At 36.5% G+C, this 14,613-nt stretch overlaps 1 protein-coding gene across 8 annotated transcripts in view; it reads left to right on the forward strand.

Moving 5' to 3' along the window:
* Positions 1 to 866: 866 nt before the first annotated feature.
* Positions 867 to 14,613, forward strand: part of LOC114306193 (serine/threonine-protein kinase EDR1) — a 46,174-nt gene continuing 32,427 nt past the window's right edge. For 3 of the 8 annotated variants that reach the window (XM_028251388.2, XM_028251387.2, XM_082886559.1), the window contains exon 1: positions 879 to 1,075. The gene's annotated coding sequence lies outside the window, so the exon portion shown is untranslated. Of the gene's footprint in view, positions 1,076 to 3,799; positions 3,890 to 14,613 lie in introns of all 8 variants that reach the window. The other 5 variants (XR_014339543.1, XM_028251384.2, XM_028251385.2 and 2 more) reach the window with 4 other exon arrangements.

Consider the following 14,613-nt stretch of genomic DNA (forward strand, 5'->3'; position numbering starts at 1 on the left):
GTGGGTGTATGTAGAAGTTCGGGCCATTTTCGAGCCACGGTATTCGAGCTACCAATCTTTTCTCTTTATAAAAATCAATCCTTCAATGTTAGAATCAAATGACATATTCCCATCTCGTTTGAGGTAATTTAAATCCAAATCCAAACCCAAATTCAAATCTAAATCCTATAAAGAGAAAAAAGAAAGAAAAGAAAGAAAAGTATATAAAATTAGATAAAATTTAAATATATTTTATTTATATTTCACTTATATATATTTTTTTATTTTTTAAATTCATTCTCAAATTTCCCAATCCAACCTAATCAAATTTCTCAATCAAACCTAACGTAAAAAACCACCAAGGGTGGTGGCCCAGTGGTGAAGGCATTGCCTTCCCACAGCCATGAGTCAAGTTCGACTCCTGGGGGGCGCGAAAATCTTGGATTTTCCAGGGGCTTTCTACGAAGACCTCGCGCTGTACTCCGATCGAAACTTGTCCATGACTGGGGTGGTTGATGAGCTCCACTAGTGCCTTGATGGTAGGTCCCTTCCTATGGGTTGAGTTAAATCAGGCCGGCAACCGGCTATCCCGGGGCCTGGGCCTACGGAGGCGGTTGATGAACTCCACTGGTGCCTTGATGGTAGGTCCCTTCCTATGAGTTAAGTTAAATCAGGGGCCTATGGAGGCGGTTGATGAGCTCCACTGGTGCCTTGATGGTAGGTCTCTTCTTATGAGTTGAGTTAAATCAGGCTGACAACCGACTGCCCCGGAGCCTGAGCCTACAGAGATCGTGATGCCCCCATAGAACCTCCTTTTTCTCTATAAAAAAAAAAAAAAAAAAACCTAACGTAAAAAGAAGAATGAAAATAAAAAGGATAACGTTGACATTGGTGTCAATAAAAGAACAAGGCTCTATATTAGACCTATTATGCACCAGGGGGTCACCGTAGGACCATACTAGTAACGGAACAAACAGTACCAATTTTGTTTCTCTCTCTCTCTCTCTCTCACGCACAACGAGCGAGCAGAGAAGAATAGTCGCACTGCATTCAGATTCGGAGAACTATCGGGAGATTCAAATGCTTCGATCTATTGGTACTCACTACTTTTCTCTTTTCCATATTAGATCTTTTTCTCAATACTATTCAATATGTGTGATTGCTTCTTCGTATTGATACCGGTGAGATTTCAAATTTCAGATTCCTTTTTGTTTTCATTTTGATATACAAATCTTTGAAATTGATGTTTTATTATTATTTTTTGTTTGTTTCGGCATGACATTGATTCGAGAGATTGTGTTTCTTCAGTTTCTTTGGTGTATACTGATCTTTATTTGATGTTTGCTAGGAACTCGTTTTGTTTGGTTTCAATTTATACTTGAATTTGGTTTTCCCAACATTAGGATCTATTACACTCCCTTTGGATCGTGAGTTGAGATGAGAAAGGAAATGATTGTGGGTTTTCACTTAGGTGAGAAAAGTAAAGAAATGATGATGGTTTCTTACCATTATGTTTGGATTGGATGAATAAAAGAGAAAAGAATGTGTTTGGATAGAGGAAATGAGAGAAAATAAAGGAAGGTGTTATATTTTATTTTACCAAAATAACTTTTCATATTAATAAGTTATTTTTTTTTATAGCACTACCTAAGAGTGAATATTTTTATTATTTAGGATCGATTATCACAACGACTGAAGAGATTGGAGCGGATATAGTCCATAGAATTAAGGTGGGGTGACTTAAGTGGAGTAGTGTATCTGGGATACTTCGCGATAAACGAGTGCCTACTAGACTAGAAGGGAAGTTCTATAGAATGACTATTAGACCAACGATGTTGTATGATATGGCATGTTGAGTAACTAAAAAACAACATGTTAATAAGATAAGTGTTGCTGAGATTAGGATGCTAAGGTGGATGTCTGGCAAGAGATAGAGTTATGAATGAGTATATTCGAGAATGGGTAGGAGTAGTACCGATAGAAGATAAGTTTAGGAAATATAGATTGAGATGATTTGGTCATATACAACAGAGACCAACAAAGGTAGTAGTGAAGAAATACGATATAGTGACAGTAGATGGAAGTGTTAGGAGAAGGGGCAGATATAGATTGACGTGAGCTAGTGTAATAACTATGAAGCATGAATATTCCAAAAATGGTGCCGTACGAGTATCGAGTACTTACCGGGATATGCGTACTAGTACGGCGGTACGCGTACTGGTAAGGCAAACACGTTTCAGTACGTCATAGGTATGGCGATGTGTTTTTTTTTTTTGGTTGCAGCTGCTTGAATTTGTTGCAGCCTTTATTATTCTTCTTTCAACTTCAAAAATCATCAAGCAATTTATTTCCAACACTCTTTACCCATGAGTTATGATTTTACTCTCTTTTACATCATGTTTTAGACAATCAAAAAAGAAAAGAAAAAAAAAATTATATAACTTTTTAGACAAGTTGTTCTCTTTTTAGTTTTGATATTGAAACTTTGATATTTATGTTGAATGTTTAGTTGTAAATTTAAAAAAAAAAATTGACGTACCCTCGCTGTACCTGTACCTTACTTTTTAAAGAATTTGCCGTATCAGCATATCCTTATCTGTACCCGCACCCGTGCTTCATAGTGTAGTAAATAGAGATATGAATATTCTTAATTTAACTAACGATATGGCCTTGGATAGATTCGAATGGAGAAGAAGGATTCATATAGCCGACCCTATTTGATGAGACTTAAGACTTGGTTTGGTTTGGTTTCTTTATAAGGGTGATTCTGGTACTTTACAAAACTTTCATTAAACCCAATTCCTTTATCACCAAATCTCACCATTTTTGGTGAGAAACAAAACATAGGTTTGGTGAGAATCATATTCTCACCATCTCTCATCATTTCTCACCTGCTTAACCATCCAAACAAGTGAAGGGGTTTTCTATTCTCACAATTTATTTTATTTTTCACCAAATTTCTCTATCCAAACAGAGTGTTATTGTAATATTGAAAGAAAATGAAGGCGAATTTGACATGGTTCTATGGATTTTTTTTAAAATTATTTTTGGACGTATTTGAGCAACATGGTTTCTTTTTGAATGCTTTCAATTGAAATTCTGAGTTTTCAAGCATTTTAAATCTGTGAATGTATTGATAGAGTGTGTGAGGGTGTCATGGGATCGTCTGCAGAATCTGATTTGACACGTTTTGAATTTGACTGGCTTATAATGTATCTGTGCATAGTTGACAGAAGGAAAAAAATGGAGAGGGGGACTTGCCTGTATACACAAGTTTCGGATGCCACAATAAAGAACATGAAAATGATGCAAATAATTCAACTTTATTAATTTTAAGAAAAGGGTACAATACTCTTGGTTTTATGCTGACTACAATGGTACACCTCTCTGATTCAATATCCTTTTTGATTCTGGATACAAAGGGCTTCACGAGTGTGATCTATCAAACAGTTGTGCTTCTTCAGGTTTTTAAATGCAAGAAGGTTGAAAAAACCCAATCCAGAGATGAAGTTTGATCTTGAACGGACTTGAGGTTGTTACTCCTAGAAGACTTCCATCAATTTTTTGGTTGTGAAAAGTGTCTTCGATTTGGAGTAAAAACTTGGCTCCTTGTTGTCATGCTTGTTGATTTTCCATGTATCTTGTCATATGAAGTAGAAGAGTCGACACTTACTGTTATGCTTGTGTTGATCTTCTACATGAGAAAGAAGAATGCTTTTAAGCAAGTAATTCGATATAGTTCTGGATTTGGCTTTAAGCAAGTATTTTCCATGTATCTTTTGTGTCTTTTTTCCCTTAACAAGTGAGCCGGTATTTGTAGGCTTGCTGAGGATGCATATTTTTGGATGCCCTGAACATGGTGTGGATTGAGGTGGCTGTGTTGACTTTCTTAATTCCCTTCTTTTCGAACGTATGTCCTTTTTATTGCTATCCTCAAAAAGTTTCTCCCCCTTTTCCTTCCCAACGTCTTACTTTTTGGAGCAGAACAATTTCCTGCTATCCTATCAATCGGTAACTCAGTAATAGTAGGAGCGTTGGGCACTGGGGTACACATGAAGAAGTAGATCCGTCAACATATCTATTAAATCCTTGATTGTATCCACACGATATGCTAGTAATCAAATAAAGTAGAATCTGAAACAAAACTGTATACATGGAAGACCCTTGGAAACAATAATCGCCATGGATAAAAAACTACAGGCCATATTGCCTAGTAAAACAATCCACTAGATTATGAGTTTAATTCAAACCTTCAAGTAAACAACTTACAACCCAACCTTTGTTGCATTAGCCTCGACATCTTCCCTTCAAGTATTTATTATATAAAACCGTAATGCAAGTAGTTTTAGGATTTTTAGAATCAAAGACCATTTTACACTAAAATTTGTATGCTTGCTTGTGCAATCTTCAAGCATGCTTCGGGCAGAGTTTGCTAGAATTTTGCGGGAGGCCTCTAGAGGACATTTCTCAGGACTAACATTCTGTACTTACCCTCTATTTGATTTCAATGGAAATATCAAAATAATGAAATTTCATATAAATAAAAATTCAACTCTCCCTATCAAACACAAAATTTGAAAATTGACTAAAAAAGTGCGTTCTTCAAAATAAGGCATTTGTCCTACCCTAAGATATTTAGCTCCAAATTGCAAACATGCAAAAGGATTGGTCATGAAATATTCAAACTTAGGTGTTTTGATGTGTTGTCGTTCATTGCTCCTTTAAAAACTGCCAAACCTTGACTTTAGTCTATCATTTGACTCACAAAAGATGTTTCCTAAGCTAATGCAATATGCTCATGCAATTATATATGGGATTGGGGAGGTTGCATTGAATTGTTTACGAAACTTTTCAGTGAACAAGGATTCAATGGAACAACCCAAAAGGCCCTCCAACCCTAACAACCAATCCAACAAAATATTAATCTCCACTATAGCACTTTTACCCAAATGAACCTTTAGCTCATAAATCATCTTAAAAATCCTCAAAACAAAAAGCAATATAACCATCTTAGATTAAACCCACCTTTTTTGACTTGCCAACCTTCTTACCCAATAATCAACCACAAGGGTAAATAGAAATGGGTGCAAAGGGTCACCCTGTCTATGACTCCTAGTAGCTTTAATGCTACTTCCTTCCTTGCCATTAACTATAACCAAAAAATTACAAGACAACAAAAATCCCTTAACCCACTGTTCCCATTCAAGACCAAACCCTTTGCATAACAAAGTTCAAATAGTCCCAATCATGATCATAACTTCTTCTTCTTCTTTTTTTTTTTTTTTTTTTTAATTTTTTAATTTTTAAAATCAACTGGAGAAGTTCTACACTCCACCGCCTCATTAGCTATCAAAATTGCATCCAAATTTGTCGATCCTTAACAAAGCTCCCTGTGAAATAGAGATATATCCTTCAAAACCATTCTCAATCTTCTTGATAAAAGTTTTGCTAAAATTTTGTATAAACAAGCGACTACACTAATTGGTTTAAAATCCCTAATTTTCAAAGAATTTTCCTTTTTAGGAATCAAGCAAATAAAATTAGCATTTGATAAGCTTTCACAACTCCATTTTCAAAAAAATCATGCTTGAATACATCCTAACAATCTTGAAATTTAGCCATTGAAAAACCCGAAGAAGCACGAACACGTGACACGGATATGCCGAGATGGCAATTTTAAAAAAAATGCAGGACACGACACGTAAGGGGCAAGCGTAGAATATATAATTTTATATATTTATGATTTGTTGTATATACGAATATATCATTCCAAGACAATAAATAAATGCAATATAACACTAACCTTTATAAATTAACATTATTTTTCTTTTATCTTTGTGTTTTAAGTTATTTTGTTAAAATTTATAATTAATTTCGTGTGTGTCTAATCAATGGGCATGTGTGTTCTTCTAGTGTCCGAAGAGTGTCTAAGTTTTTTTTTTTTTCTTAATAAAAAAAATAAGAGACGTTTGGAAGAGAGTCAAACATGTGTTGGGAAGTGTCCGTGCTTCTTAGGAAAAACCATTTGGCCCAAGTGATTTGTCCCTTTTGCAATCGAGGACTACACTTCTAATTTCCTCTAGTTAAAAAGACCTTTCCAATTGAAAGGCTGTACCCTCATCAATTTGGACTTTCGAAACAAATCCAAACCTTCCATCCCTAGCCTAATGAGCCCTCTTGAAGAAAATGCCTTAGAATAAAAGGAAAAAGTCTCATGAAAATTTTGACCTTCTTTATCCACCACCAAACCAAAACCAATCTCAAGTCTCATAATAAACTTCTCTTTCCTTTTACCTGTCATTACCCGATGAAATAACTTATAATTATTGTCTCCTTCTTTTAGGCATTTCATTTTGGCCTATTGCCCCCAAGAAATTTGCTTTCCCTGACCTAAGGGGGTGTAGCAACTTGGCAAGACCTTGAGGTATAAACCTTGAGGTCCTAGGTTTCACTCTTCTTGGGGCCAGCCATCTGGGCAACAACACATATGCTTGGTAGGACGAACCTCCAGGCCTAGGCGAACCGTACATGTCAAGAGTGTGGGTTTGAATCCCTGTTTGCGTGTGAGTTCGCAACGTACCGCTACATGGTTAAGTAGCTTTTGTAGTTTTAGAGAAAAGAAAGTGTTAGAGAATGAGTGAAACCTCATCCCCTTTTGTATTAAGAATAAAGCATAATTACAGTAGTGCCATAAGGTATGAATTATGGGCTAGCTCATTACAACCCATTACATTAAATCAGAATAAAATATGTGAATATAATTTCCTATTCTAACACTCCCCTTCAAGCTGGAGCGAAAATATTTCTCATGCCCAGCTTGTTGAGAATGTAATGAAGTGGTTTGCTCCCTATTTATTTGGTGAAAACATCTCCTAGTTGGTCCCAAGTCTTCACAAATGGAGTACATATGGTGCCACTAGTGAGTTTTTCCTTGATGAAGTGCCTATCAATCTCCACATGCTTGGTTCTGTCATGTTGAACTGGATTATGAGCTATGCTGATTGCTGCCTTGTTGTCATAGCACAACCTCATGGAATCGGTCTGATGGATCCCCAAGTCTCCCAACAATAGTCTAATCCATAGCAACTCACATACACCCTGAGCTATAGCCCTGAATTTTGCCTCAGCATTAGATCTAGCAACCACATTCTGTTTCTTATTTCGCCATGTGACTATGTTGCCTCCAACAAATGTGCAATATCCGGAAGTTGATCGTCTGACAGTGACTGATCCAGCCCAATCCGCATTAGTAAATGCCTCCACGCCGATATGTCCATGTTTTGAGAAATAGAAACCCTTTTCAGGAGAAGATTTCAGGTACCTCAGGATTCTCATAACTGCCTTTAAGTGGGAAGTTTTAGGAGTATGCATAAACTGGCTAACTGTGCTTACTGCAATGGCAATGTCTGGACGTGAGTGTGATAAGTATATGAGCTTACCCACTAGTCTCTGGTACCTCTCCCTGTCCACTAGCTCTCTCTCTTGATCCTCACTTAGTTTCTGGCCCGGCTCTAAAGGTGTATCACATGGTCTACCTCTAAGCATTCTAATTTCCTTTAGCAAGTCAAGTACATACTTTTTTTGACATATGAAGATACCATCCTTGGACCTAGCTACTTCAATGCCCAAGAAATACTTCAAATTACCTAAGTCTTTGATTTCAAACTCTTTGACTAAGTATTCCTTCAATCGAGGGATCTCCTCAACTTCATCCCTCGGTCAGAACAATATCATCAACATAAACGATAAGAGCTGTGGTCTTACCATGTAAGGAGTGTTTCACAAATAAGGTGTGATCAGCTTGACTTTGTTTGAACTCATATCTCTGCATAGCTTGAGCAAACCTTTCAAACCAAGTCTTAGGAGATTACTTTAGCCTATAAAGTGACTTCCGAAGCCTGTATACTTTACCTTTGGGCTTAACATCCGTAAAACTAGGAGGAATATCCATATAGACCTCTTCTGCGAGGTCTCCATGAAGGAAGGCATTTTTCACATCAAACTGATGAAGTAGCCAAACCAAATTTGCTGCAAGAGAAGCAACCGGTGCAAATGTTTCCTGGTAATCTACCCCATAAGTCTGAGTGAAGCCCTTAGCAACCAAACTTGCTTTGTACCGTTCTATGGAACCATCTTCTTTGTATTTTACAGTGTACACCCACTTACACCTAACTAGATTTTTGCCTCTAGGTAACTCTACTAACTCCCAAGTGCCATTCTTGCTGAAAGCTCTCATCTCCTCTATCATGGCATGTTTCCATTCAGGAATAGAGAGAGCATCCTGAAAATGAAAATTGGTAGGTAGACTCATGGAAGAAATCATAGATAGAAAAGCTTCATATGAGAAAGACAGATTAGAATAAGAGACATGATTAGTAATAGAATGCTGAGTACATGACCTAACCCCCTTCCTATTAGCAATGGGAACATCAAGATCTGAAAACTCAGGAACAGGAGCATTATGATTAGAATTACCTGGGTTTTCAAGAGAGGAGGATGACTCTGGACACTCATCCGAAGAAAAAATTAGCAGTAGAGGAAGAAAAGTAGTCTCTTGCATCCAGGTGACTTTCTTTCTATCCTTGTTCTTGACATAAACCTTGTCCGCTTCCTTTTCCACAACAATTACTGGTTCATCATCCTCAATCTATTCAACCACGGGTGGTAGTGGAACAATCTCTTCACACCAAGGCTCCTCCTGAAAGGATGACTGTGGCACTAGGGAGGTGAGAAAGTAAGACTGAGACTCAAAGAAGGTGACATTCATGGAGACAAACCATTTGCGAATGGGAGGATGATAACACTTAAGAGACCTAGGATCCAATTTACCACGTGTGGATGAACGATTATGGACAAAGCAAACCCAGTCAAAGGTCTTAGGAGAAATGGAGAACCCAGATGAGGTAGATCCGAACAAAACTTGAAGAGGTATTTGTTTGTAAAGGACTTGGGTAGGAAGACGATTAATCAAATAAGCGGCAGTGAGAACCGCTTCCCCCCAATAGGATGGAGGAACCCGCATCGCAAAGGATAGACAAGAGGCCATATCAAGGAGATGGCGATTTTTTCGGTCAGTAACACCATTTTGTTGAGGGGTATTAGTGCATGAAATTTGGTGAATAATGCCATGAGTGGCGAAATAACTGGCAAGATCAGAGTCAATATATTCCTCCCCATTATCAGAACGTAGAATTTTGATAACCGCCCCAAACTGAGTACAAACCATTTTATGGAAGTTTTGAAACACAGAAAACACCCCACTCTTATCTTTCATTAAATATACCCAAGTGGCCTTAGAACAGTCATCTATAAAAGTAACAAACCATTTAAGACCTTTTAAAGACAAAACGGGATGAACCCCATACATCAAAATGAATTAAAGAAAATGGAACGGAACTTTTATTAATAGAAGGAGCAAAAGAGGCTCTGTGTTGTTTTCCAAGTTAACAAGGCTCACATTGAAAATCAGACATCTTATTTTTCTCAAAAACAGAAAGAAATAAATGCTTAAGTAATAAAAAGGAGGGATGCCCTAAGCGACGGTGCCACAACCAAATGTCTTCCTTGGTGGATGGTAACTGAATAGATGAATGAGCCAGCTTATTTGTCTGATCTAGAATGTAGAGACTATGTTCCTTTCTACCATTGCCAATCCTCTTCCTCGTGATAAAGTCCTAAAAAATATAATGATTAGGAAAAAACTTCACGCTACAATTCAAGGCACGAGTAATACGACTCAAAGATAAAAGATTAACACTAAATTTGGGAATATAGAGAATAGAGGATAAAGGAAGGGAAGAGGTGGTATGAATTAAACTTTTTTCTGACATAGACGAAATGGTACCATCAACAATACGCACTTTTTTCTACCCTGAGGAGGGGTTATATTCTGAGAACAAATGAGATGTATCAGACATATGATTGGAAGCACCAGAATCAATAATCCGTGGTGCAGTCGTATGAGATAGCAATACACATGAGTAGGAAGTCAACTTACCTAAATTGGCAAAGGAGGAAGAGAATGCACCTGTAATGGAAGTGGAGGCTCGACGATCTAGCAAGTGGCGAAGAGCAATCTCAAAATCTAAGGTAGATAACACTGAAACATTAGCAGCAGGTGAGACAACTAGAGATGAAGATGGTGGCTCAACTGTGTCTGAAAGATGTGCCCAAGCATTGGCCCCTCGGCCTCTAGACTGACCAGACCTACCCCCTCGAGTACGAGGACGGTCTCCTCGGCCACCAGAAGGAGTCCCATGCAGCTTCCAACAAGTCTCTCTTGTGTGTCGAGGTCTACGACAGTAGTCACAGAAAAGATTATCCTTCTTCGAGGAAGGATGAGAACCACGAGTCACACGTTCTCCATCGCGAGGGGGTGTAGAAACCAAGACCAAGTGATCAGTAGTGGTAGAAGGAAGCATCGCAGAGCGGCGGCTCTCCTCATTTTGCACAAAAGCAAAGGCTTCCTGGAGAGAAGGAAACACGTCCATACCAAGTACTCTGCTCCGAATTGGATCATACTCTACATTGAGGCCTTCCAAGAACTTGAAGACCTGCTCTTGTGCCACAAACTTTCGGTAACCATCAGAATCAGTTGGACAGACAGGCTTGTAATCCTGAACGTGATCAAACCACTTCCACCCATTAGTAAGGAAGGTAAAATACTGGAGAATAGTCATCTCACTTTGTACCGATCTTTCAATGTAACGACGTAACTCGAAAGTCTGTGAGAAGTTCCCCCTCTTGGAGTAAGTTGTAGCTACAACCTCCCAAATATCCTGGGCAGTGTCCATAGACAAGTAGCCCTCACCAATCTCAGGTACCATAGAATGTATCAACCAACCCATGATGAAAGACTTGGTGATCTCCCACTGGTTATAACTAGGATCCGTGGTACTGGGTGCCTGTATCCTTCTATCAACATACCCTATATTCCCTCTGCTTTTCAAAAAAATAGTCTCTACGACCAGGCTATAATTCTGACCACTGAATAGAGAGGTGGTGATTTTTAGGCTAGGGTTGTGGTTATCAGTCATAGTAGGAGGTATAATGAAACTCTCGCTCTTAGGTGGCTGAGAAGTAATGGACTCACTAAGGGAATCTGCCATGGATATTCTCCTATGTAACTCTCAAACACAATGTCAATCACAAACCTGGAAGATAATAGTGGAAGGAAAGACACAACTATTACGATGAAAGCATAAAGAATTAAAAACTCATGTAATTTTTTTTTTTTTTTTAAGAAAGAAATAGAGAAGAAGGGTTGTGGGTATTCCAAAACAAGAGCTCAGGTCATGTGTTATACCCCAATCGACAAACCAGTAGACCAAGGAGACAAAGGAGGAGGGCGACTAAAGCAGGGGTTGACTAAATGAGGTCTACGAAGCCTTCAGGAGTGCCGACAGACCTATATGGATGGGCTAGGGCTGTCGACAGGCCTAGAGGAGGGCAAAGAAGGCTTCAACTGCCCTGGGAGAGGGCTGACTGTCCTTCGGCTTAACTGGGTAAAGACTGAATGGCCAAGGGCTGCCTTCGGGTGCATGGGCAGGGGTTGACTGTTCCAAACAAGGGTATGGGTGGCCTAGGCAATCCTTCGGTGGAAGCAAGGTGTTGTTTTAGGTTCCTCCTATTGAGGCTCTGATACCATGTAGGTTTAGAGAAGAGAAAGTGTTAGAGAATGACTAAAACCTCATCCCTTTTTATATTAAGAATAAAGCATAATTACAGGAGTGCCATAAGGCATGAATTATGGGCCAGCTCATTACAACCCATTACATCAAATCAAAATAAAATATGTGAATATAATTTTTTATTCTAACAGCTTTGCTGTGTAGCACCACATAAAAAAATTTGTTCCCTAAACATTACTTAAATTTAATCTTCAACTTGGTTCTTTAATGGACTCATCAAGTCCCTTAACTTGGCACTATTTAACTCATCAATACTTTTCAAAGTTTCATTATTAACTTCCTTTAAATCCCCCCCAAACCTCTTTATTCTAGATTTTCAATTTTTTATTTACTAACTTAAGTATCTTCCTAAACTTGAAACCTTCCAAACCATGAACCCTACAATTATCTCACCACGCCTTGAAGCATTTTTTAAAAGAATAGTATGCTTAGCATTTGACAAAGGAGCACCAATCAAGCCTCACTTTGTAATGAATGCATCAAAATATCTCATGCTCCTATTAACTCTATTCCCGTTGAGTTTTTTTGACATTAATCTAATTACATTGAAATCACCCCCACACCAATTAGGAGAACAAAGACTAAACAAGCCTATAACTCTTTCCAGAAAGTAGTTCTAACCCTTGGACTATTGGGATCATAAACCTCCGGTTAGCCACCATTCTGCATCTTCTTGATTTCTAAATCTGACTTGAAAATTCCCTAAAACTACATCACGTTCTGATACCTCTCTCTTATCCTAAATAACTAAAACATCCTTAGATGTACCACACGATAGGTAGGGTCGCACAAGTCCTATGTCTAGTCCTGCATATATTCTTAATCGATTTCCTATCTAACCTTTCAAATTTTGTTCCTTGAATAATTGCAATATCCGGATTATTTCTATGTAAAACTTCTTTAACTACACCTTGTTCTCTCCTAGACCTAAGTCCTCTTACATTCCAACTCAACATCTTCGTTTGGAACCAAAACTATCCCTGGCCTTTTAAGCGATCATCATAATGGATTCCAAATGATAAATTCCTCAACTCCCTAACCCATTTTTTCATAATTGGTAAAAAATGATTATTTTTTTGGGTAAATTAAACTCACCTCCCCTAAGGTTTTCCATAATTGCAGAGACTGCCTTTGTGGTTTCAATAACTACACTAACCTCCTGTACTTTTGAAACTATTATCAAGATTTTCCCTTTCATTATTTATCTGTTAGAATGCTTAACAGAATGAGATGATGTCAGAAACCTTTGCTGTTAAAAAGTCAAAATTGCCCTTGATCATTTATTTCTAGCTTTACAAAGATTAAAAGGTAAATTGCACTGACCTCCCTTGAGGTTTTACATAATTGTGAAGGCCTCCCTTATTTATTATTCTTATGGTCGCAATTACATGGGATCTTAGCCCACATATTATCTTCTTGAATTGATAGTCTCTCTACTATGTATATCTTATTTTTATTTATTTTCTTTTCCTTTTTCTTTTTTTTCCATCTTCTTTCTTCAGTTTTTTTCTTCTCATTTCTCCTATTTTTCTTATTCTTATTTCTCTTTAAGCAAGATCCATTTACTCTCTCTAAACTATCTATCTATCTCTCTTAAATTAATTTCCGTTGTCTCTTTCTTCTTCTTCTTCTTCTTCTTTCATTCTTCTTTTTATTTCTTCACTGCTTTCTTTTATTCATGGTTGTCACTACAACCAACAGTAGTGCCATGTACTTTTTATTTGTTGCTCTACCCTCCTCTCCTTCATTAATTTTCTTTATCGTTTTTTTCTCCATAATTGTCAAGCCGCATATCATTTCACAATCCTATATTATTTTCAAATTTTAATTTTTATATTTGAGTCCTTAAATTTTCAATCTATATGTTATAAAAAAATGCTAATTACTATTCTCTAAGTTATTAACAAAGTTTAAAAAAAAAATAAAATAAATAAATATAATCTTGTTACAACAAATGAAAATTATGAAAGATCAAATTTTTTTTTTTTTTTTTTTCAGAATATTAAACTATTCAAACAATTTGTCATTTATTACAATTTACATCTAAAATTAAAATTAAGGGTAAATTACAAATACATCCCTTGAGGTTTGCTTAAAAATACGAATTGCCCCTGTGGTTTGGAAAACTATAAATGCCTCTCTGTCAGAATTTTTTATTTAACAGAATTAATTAAAAAAGTGAAATTTCTAACTGTTCACCTATACAATAATAAAATTATCTGAATTATTAATTGAAATAAAATTTTAACATTATTAAAAATTGTTAATTAACTTGATGATTTATTAATAAAAGGCTTATTTGTTATGAAATTAGAAATCTTGGGGGGTATAATATAATTTCTAGAACCATAGGGGGTAATTTATAATTTAAGTAAACCTCAGGGGGTGTGTTTGTAATTTACCCTAAAATTAAACTTTACTTGAACCAGCCTTTAGTTTTTATATATATATATATATATATTTCATCTTTGTTTCTTTTATTTAAACTATTTTGTCTTTCATTAAATCCTACAATTAATTCAAAAAATATATTTTCTTCACTTTTATTAATGGTTAAATTTTTATAAAATTTTAAGAACTTAATAGAGAACTTGAAAGTTAAAGGAACATATTTACATTTTAAAAAGGTTTGGGAAATAAAATAGGAGTACTTACCAATCAGTCCTATTAATTAAACTTTTACCTATAGGTTTTGATTGATAAATTTATTACTGTGAATTTATTCATAAAAATAAGAGAGACTGATAAATTTATTACTTAATAATTTATCAATAGGACTTAATGGATAATAAGTCCCAAAAGTAGGACCTACTGATAATTTACCCAATAAAATAATAATTTACCCTTCATATATTTATTATAAGGTACGTTACACTTAGCTCCCCTGAGTTTTGAATAGTGGTTAAAGGGTGTTGTGGTCATTTTTATAGCCAAGTTAACGTTG

Source organism: Camellia sinensis, chromosome 9 (assembly GCF_055761805.1).
Source record: "Camellia sinensis isolate YWXY chromosome 9, ASM5576180v1, whole genome shotgun sequence".
Classification (NCBI taxonomy): Eukaryota; Viridiplantae; Streptophyta; class Magnoliopsida; order Ericales; family Theaceae; genus Camellia; species Camellia sinensis.